Source organism: Labeo rohita, unplaced genomic scaffold, assembly GCF_022985175.1.
Source record: "Labeo rohita strain BAU-BD-2019 unplaced genomic scaffold, IGBB_LRoh.1.0 scaffold_420, whole genome shotgun sequence".
In the NCBI taxonomy this organism is placed as follows: Eukaryota; Metazoa; Chordata; class Actinopteri; order Cypriniformes; family Cyprinidae; genus Labeo; species Labeo rohita.
Window position 1 is genome coordinate 31,317 of NW_026129338.1, and position 8,684 is coordinate 40,000.

The 8,684-nt window shown below is 32.9% G+C and overlaps 1 long non-coding RNA gene across 1 annotated transcript in view; it reads right to left on the reverse strand.

The window, feature by feature from the left end:
* Nucleotides 1-4,128: 4,128 nt before the first annotated feature.
* The window catches only part of LOC127160663 (uncharacterized), a 5,540-nt gene continuing 984 nt past the window's right edge, over nucleotides 4,129-8,684 (reverse strand). Inside the window, exons 2-3 of the long non-coding RNA XR_007826813.1 lie at nucleotides 5,554-5,656; nucleotides 4,129-5,466 (exon numbers count right to left, since the gene is read on the reverse strand). This is a non-coding gene — a long non-coding RNA (uncharacterized LOC127160663). The remainder of the gene's footprint in view (nucleotides 5,467-5,553; nucleotides 5,657-8,684) is intronic.

Consider the following 8,684-nt stretch of genomic DNA (forward strand, 5'->3'; position numbering starts at 1 on the left):
TAGGTGAAAAGAATGTTGTAAGTATCACAATATTAATATTAATGCAAAATACAATAGGTTGAATGAGATGAATCACAGTCTATTATGATGTAATGAATTAACATTTTATCCAAATTTAAAGTTTCTGTAAGTTTTTTACAAACATTAGTCTATGTGGTATGTAACATCAGTCAATAATAATTCATGTAGAGTTAATTACTTGTACACTTTGTAAGGACCACCCACCGGCCCAACAATGGAATCCAGTGGCATGGGTGAAGCTACAGTATACAGTATACAGGATACAGTAAGCCATTTTAGCTTAAAACAGGGTTCCCATTCTTCTTGAAAGTACTTGAATATCAGACACATGGATTCAAGGCCTGGAAAGTTAAAAAATTAGCCAATAAATCTTGTTTTTTTTTTTTTATTTTGTTTTTTTGTTTTGTTTTTTTTCTTAAATAAACTAGCCTAGAATTAAAAGTAAAAAATTATTTTGCTTGTTTCGAGAAAATAGGACTTGAATTTTCTTGCTTAGAAAAAATGCTAATTATAATGATTTTTTATTTTGTTTTATTTTTTAATGAAATAAGTAACTTTTTAAAGTGTGCATTATATTTTAACACGCTCTATCCTGAAACAAGTCATATTTTCCTATTTTAAGAACACAATGTTTCTTATTTTAAGAAAACTGTATTTAAGACTCCTGACACAATTTGTAATTATTATTTTTATAAGTAATTAAAAAAAAATATATATATATATATATATATATATATATATATATATATATATATATATTTTTTTTTTTATTTTACATTACTTCACTTTTGAACCACTATTCATACTTTTGAGATATTGAGATAACTTCTTGTAGACAAAGCCAAATGTACATAAATTAAATTAGGGTTTGGATCCTTAACATTTTCTATTAGATCCATGCAGTCATTTAGTAAAATGGGGATTACAATGTAAAATAAATAAAACAAGATGCTTAAACCATGTTTCTGTTAATGGCTCCACTTTTCTTTGTTTTTCTGTAAATTAGTAGTCAGTGGTGCACTTGTAAATCTCACACACATCTCCCAGATAATACTTCAGAGGAATGTAGGTATGGTTCTTACAACTGACTTCATAATATGATGTATAATCCACTTTTTTTTATTTATTTATAATTATTATGCAAGTAGTGAATGTGACAATGTTTAAATATAACAAATACAGAACACTTAACACATATAACACATATATCAAAAAAAAAAATAAATAAATAAATAATAATAATAAGTAAAGAATGTGACAATATTTAAATGTGCTAGATATATAGATTCAATTAGACCAGTGGTTCTCAACAGGGGGGGCCGGGCCTGGGCGCGGGTAACTTTTGACGTCCGGTGCAAATTATGACATACAAAAATACATAGGCTATATAGTCATATGGATTATTCATTGAAAGGTCGTGATCTCGATTCAAACACACGCAATCTTATTGCTATATGATGATGATTTCGCCATGCCTAGAAAACCTTTAAAATCGCAATCACATCGGAATATTTAAACCTGCTTTCGCGCAACCGCTGATGCAGAGAGAGCTCTGGTCATGTAAGTTAAGCTTTGTTTGAACGACCAGGATACACGGTATATGTTACATTTCTGTGTTGCAAACATTGAATAATAATTAAAGTATTCGGATAAATGCTCATTAGAGCCCTGCACGGGCCTCATATATATTTCCTAGCCCGACCCTTGTCCGACAGCTTATCAGAATTATCGGCCCGAGCCCGTCTTTCCCCCCCTTCTCCCAAAACAACTTATACTACTGTTTCAACTATTGAAATAGTTCAATTTTGTATGTAATGGTAAAGTGATTTTATTTCGTTTCATTTTTTTGTTAAGTTAATTTAGAAAAAACGTTTGGAGCATTTTTGTTCATTAAATATAGCCTAAAGTTTTTGTTTTTTAAAGTAATGACTGTTTGATCAATTTTGCCTTCTCAAATGATCACGACTTGTTTAAAATAGAATCTATAGATATAGACCCAAAAGAGTTCAAGTATAAAACAATGTTAGTTGCAACGTTAAACTTAGAGAAATGTGCGCTATTAGACACATACCCAAATTTGTGCGGAGAGTGGAAGCTAAAGGCGCATTGCAGGACATTGAGGCGCCAGCGCGATGACTTGCATTTTTTTTTTTTTTTTCAGTGGAAACAATTTAAAATATTCCGTCATTTTTGCTCATAATACATCTTTAGCAACTGTTAAGGGTCAACTTTTATTTGTGTGCACTCACAGCATCAACAAAACGTTGCAAAAGGTGCTTTTATTAAATAAATAAAAAAAAACATACTGCGCTTTCTGTTGCCTCATCAGGAGCGCTTCACAAAAATGAACCGAAACTCAGCAAATGCATACCTCACAGACATGATACATATATCTATAGAAAGCTTGAAATTATTAATTAACGAAATAAAACAAATACTCTGTCACAAAAACTCTTTCTATACGTAATCTTTAAAGATGCATTTCTCTAAAGGCGCGTCCGAGTCAGGATCGGCAACTTCATCCTTGCGACACTGAAAACACTGGTTTATCAATAAATAATTAAAATATCCCCTTATTTCCCCCGAAACATTTATTGTAATTACGTTTGGTGGTGCTTTGTGGCATTTTCAGCCTATTGCGTGCGCTTAAACGCGGTTCTTCCACCTGCGCTGATTTGCTGCTGCTGGCGGAGACACTAAACGCTTCCGGAGTCGGTCTCGAAAGTGAAAGCAAAAGTCTGGTGTTGTTTCCACCAGCGCGGAAATTTGTTTTCATCACCATAATTGGTGTATGTATAAAACATCAAAATAAGGAGAAGCCTAAAACAGACCCGAGGCCCGGCCTGTGTCTGAACTATAACTTGAAAATTGTCCCGAAGCCCGGACTTATTTATAACATTTTAAATGGACTAATTTATAAAATTAAATAATAAAAAAAAAAAAACTAATAACTATACTCTTAATATTGTTTTAATATTAAAATATAGACTAGCATGTGAAATGTACAATCTTACAGACTTTATAGACCCCCCACACCTTCCAAATTCGTATAACATCCGCCCTAAATAGTACTGAATATTATTTAGGGCAGATATGCGAATGCTTGAAGAATGCAAAGAACGAACCCACACAGCAAACTAACATAAAATCAACATAGAATCGACGTTTCTCCTGGCGTCGAAACGACGTTGATCTCCGACGTCGGTCCGTACGTCGTTTTGCTCATCGGGGTAATGTTGAACCAACGTCAGACGCGCCATTCAAAACTAACGTAAAATCGACGCAATTGGTTCACTTACCCAACGTTGAATCGACGTTGATTTTCAGATGGTTGAAACGACGTCATAGAATCAACACATATTCAACATAAAATCGATCTAATGGGTTGGCTTACCAACGTTGAAACGATGTTGATTTCAGTTCGGTAAAACGACGTTATACAATCTTCTGCTTGTTTCTCGCATAGTTAATACTAGGTAAATTAGCCTGTATATGTAATAATTTATTAAACACACATCAAATTCAGTTATAATTTATTTATTATTTACACAAAATACACAAATACATGTTTAGAGCACATTTTCTATACAAGACTAACATAGAAAATGCATTAACAATACACAATAATCAAATACACACAAATAAATTAAAGTAAACACACAAAGAAAGTAAATTATAGACCAATAAAAAGTGTCAAGTTACAAATTAAATGCTATAATCACTTCAGAATAAAAATGTGATGTTATTTTGTACCAAATGTATTTGACTTATTTTCAGTGGGGCACAAAAACAGATGCAAGGCAGGACATTAAGAGACTGACAGCCTCAGTCACCATTCATTGTCATTGCTGCTTTTCTATAAAATTACAGAGACTATGCCACTCTCTCCTTTTGTGTTCCACAAAATAAAGACATATGGGTGAAAAGAGTATTTATAAAGAATTCTTACCCTTGAAAACACAAGACAGAGGTACATAGCAGATCAGTCAGTTTTCCTTGTGATATCAGGTGAGAACTAATCAGGTCAGGTTTAAAAAAGATGATGATGTAACCCACCATTTTAATATCAGTCAGACACAATTTTACTACAAAAGTTTTCATGTTTTTCTTTTAGATTTATAATCCTAAATAAAAGTTTAGGATTATAGTTTACATCCCTAAATTTTCAATTGTTTATGTCCCTTTGTTATATTTGCATACAGTGGATCTATTGTATGTGGTATTTTTGTAGCCAAACTGAACACCTGTGACAGTGGAATTTGTATTTGTAGAGAACATATCAGTGAAGTCATCAAGAAAATGTTTTAGGTGTTGCAAACTTTTATTTTGTTTCTTTCTCTCACAAACACAACAAAACCTTCTCAAAATGCAGGTGCAAAAATCCTGTTCCACAAATCACAAATTAAGAAATTCACAGGCCCAGTTAAACCAGATTTATGCAGGGCTATATTTAATTTTTCCAGAATATTCTGTAATATTAATTTCATTATATAATTTTTTTTTTTTTTTTTTCCTGAAATGTGTGTTTATTAGAACTATACATATTTACAGACTTTATTAGAATTTAACAGAGTCTAGCATTTACCCACTGTATTCTGTTCTATTCTGTTTGATCCAAATCATTAAAATAAATAAAAACTTGCTGTGTGTACTGTGCTAGTAGTAGTGGGTCAAAGGGTACATGATATGTTTATCACTGGATAAAGCGCAAGTGTGTGAGTGGGATGTCACATACTGATTTGTCATGTGAGATATCAGTTCTCATTTATGGTCTTGGTCAGAATTTTTAGCACCCTTAGTAAATATGATCAAAGAAGCCTGTAAAAATAAATCTGTATAGTTTAAAATGTCACAAATCTGCCTTGAAGATGTGTGTCTATAGTTTTTAAATGCAAGGCAAGGAGGATCTTTTATCAAAATGGATTAACAATGCAGTTTTATTTTCACAGGCTTCATATTTACCAACGGTGCCAATAATTCTGACTACAACTGTACATACAAATGTGCAAAATTTGTTTATGACTTGAGATTTTTTTATTCAACTGTGAGTGTTTTGCCCCTCATTCACTGCAGCAACTTTAGCCTAACTGTGAGCATATACATTTTGTAATTTGTGAATTGCAGAATAGGATTTGTGCACCTGAGAATTTCAAATGGTATAACTGTTGTTTTGTGTTTGTAAGAGAGAGAGTACAAAAAAAGTGCAACTCCTAAAAAATATTCTCTGTTGCTTCAAATGTACTGATACGCATGTGTGACTATTCTTTATAACTACAAATTCCACTGTCACAGGTGCTCAGTTTTACTATAATAATACCTTCATAGAATATGGTAGTAGTCAGCCATCTATGCAAAAGCAGAGAGATTGGTGTGGTTTACTGTAGGTACATCTGTCCAGGCCAGCATCTGGTGTTCTGATGTCTTCTACTGGGATCCCAATAAAACCTGCAATAAAAATAGTACAGTTCAAAATCCATCATACATAACCAATATAACATGACTGCCAATTCCTTTGCCTGGAAATCCACCTACTTGCAGAATTCTGATCTAACCCTGATTTAACACACCCATCTGTAATTGTCAACTGCTCCCGAGGAGCTGAAGTTTGCAGGAAGGTAGATCTCCAAGAACAGGACTGGGCATCCCAAAATAAAAACAGGAAAGCAAACGGAGAAAGATTAGCATAGCTACTGTTCATATTTTTTCAGACAAAAGATGATTTATTTCATAACATATAACTGAAGTGCAAGGTTACGAGATGTTTTCTGTGGGAATATCTGTTGTAATGTAATTGATTCCTGTGATCAAAGCTGTATTTTCAGCATTACTCCAGTCTTCAGTGTCACATGATCCTTCAGAAATCAGTCTAATATGCAGATTTTTGTGTTGATCTAATGTGCTGACTTTTTTCAACGGTGTAAAGTTTGTTTATTTATTTATTTTTATCAGGACTTTTTTTTTAAAGAAATCAATATTTTTATTCAGCAAAAATGTATTATGTATTGATCAAAAGTGAGTGTAAAGATTTCAGTTTCAAATAAAAGCTGTTCTTTTGAAATTTCTATTCATCAAAGCATCCTGAAAAAAAAATAGCAGCACAACTGTTTTCAATAATCAGAAATGTTTCTTGAGCAGCAAATCAGCATATTAGAATAATTTCTGAATGACCACATGGCACTGAAGACTGGAATAATGATGCTGAAAATTCAGCTTTGATCACAGGAGTAAATTACATTTTACAATATATTCACAAAGAAAACAGTTTTCTTTAAGATAAAAAAAAAAAAAATCATCAAGGCAAAATTAGTCCATTTACTGTAATTACACATGGAACACTGTTTCCCCACGGACCATTATTACTGACACACAAACCGATAAACGCTGGACATATTTAAGACCGTAAATTAATAGTGGTTAGTTATGATGTCCCTAAGTTAGCCATATTTTGTGAAAGACTATGTGCCATTTATGTTGATTGTCTTATTCTCTCTCTGTGACACACAGAAAGTGAATATCAAATGAAGAGTGCCTCAGCATGATTACAAATGAGATACTGATTTTATGCAACAGTTCACCAATAAACAAGAAGTTAATATTAAGAGACTTACATTTTAGACAGCATATTGCCTGTTTTTGCTCTATTTCGCCAACAAATAACCATCCCAAACACAGCCACAGCACTGTTTTAGTCTTTGAGCAACATGACCGTGTTTCGTTGTTGAATGAATCACTTGTTAAATTATTCAGTTCAATCACAATGACACGCTTACTTAACAGTGACTTTCTGCCACCTACTGGTGAATTTTATTTGATATATATGTATATATTATTGATATATTTGAATTCACATTTTTAATGTAATTTAACATATACATGCATTAAATGGGTTTAGTTTTCATGGTTATTAGTGTATGCAATTTCAGCAATAAAAATGTTCATTTTTTAAAAAAGGAAATAAATTAGTCGTTTATTTTAAGGGACCTATTTTCTATTCTATATTTAGTACTGCTTTTTAATAAAGAAAATTACCTCTTATCCGATTACTCGATTAATCAATGGAATAATCCGTAGAATACTTGATTACTAATATACGATTACTAGCTACAGCCCTAGTTAAAATGGTACTAATATTTTACAATATTACTGTTTTTTTTCTGCATTTTTAAACAAATTCAGTCTTGGTAAGCATTAGACACTTATTTTGAAAAACAAAAAATATCTTACTGAATTTTGAACAGTAGAGTATTTTTGAGGTTAACTTACCAGCCATATGGTTTACTGTGCCTTGGAGATGTTGTCCACAGGAGGTTCACTCCAGCTCTGGGGTGCAGGTCATCATCATGGAAGAATCTAGGAACATAAGAAGCAATTTGTCACAGACCCAACAATATTTTGTATACAATGCCAGGTTTATTACTAGAAACCATGCTAGAGCACAGGTGAAATGTAGAAAAGAGAAAGAAGAATATATAAATATAGCTGCAAGCAGCAATTACCGGGGTTCGAGCATTTAAGGCCTTTAAGGTGCTATGCAAGATTGTTCAAAATGAGATTTGTCATATGATATGAAGATCTAGTGTTTGTGTGAATATATTAATTTTTTTTTTGGCAATTTGAGACTATTTACCATAGAAATCTAGTGTTTTTGAAGCTTATAGCGCCACCTATGGTCTGATCTCCATGAAACGTTGCATGCTTGTTAAGAGTCATCTGCCACATGTTCTTACCAATTTTTGTAAAGTTTTGAATTTTCATTTAGGTTTTATAGGCTTTTGGGTATATGTGGCCACACCCCTTTTGTAAATGACCCTGTTACAGCTAACCGAATGACAAAATTCAACATTTTTTTGATAATTATTGATCTAGAGAGTTCAGAGAATATTACTGCAGTGGTTTGATCGAGATTGAGCGATAAACCTAGGACTAGTTTGCAAAAGTAGGTTTTTAACATATTTGTGAATAATTAGTGAACAGTTTGATTGACAGCAATGGTTCTTAAGGCAAATTTGTTCATCATGAGGAGATCTATCAAATGATATGGAGATCTAGTGTTTGTGTAAATATAAGTGCATATATTTAGCCGTTTGAAGCCATTTACCATACACAGCTTGTGTTTTTGAAGCCTTTTTAACTGTTATAGCGCCACCTATGGTCCGATCTTCACGAAACTTTGCATGCTTATTAAGAGTCATCTGTCACATGTTCTCACCAATTTTCGTAAAGTTTTGAGTTTTTGTTTAGGTTTTATAAGCTTTTGGGTATTTTTGGCCACGCCCCTTTTCTAAATGATCCCGTTATGGCTAACCAAATGACAAAATTTCACATTTTTTTGATAATTATTGATCTAGAGATTCCAGAGAATTGTGCTGCAGTGGTCTGATCGAGATTGAGCAAAAAACCTAGGACTAGTTCGCAAAAGTAGGTTTTTCACATAATTGTGAATAATTAATGAACGATTTGATTGACAGCAATGGTTCTTGAGGCAAAGTTGTTCATCATGAGGAGATCTATCCAATGATGTGCATATTGTGTGGATGTGTGCAACACCACGTGATTACAGAGCCATAAAACTCGTTAGCGCCAACTAGTGGCCGATTTCTTTCAAAATTCTTACAGACCTTTAGGGCCATGAGTCAAACATGGCCAGTGAGTTTCGTTCCGAT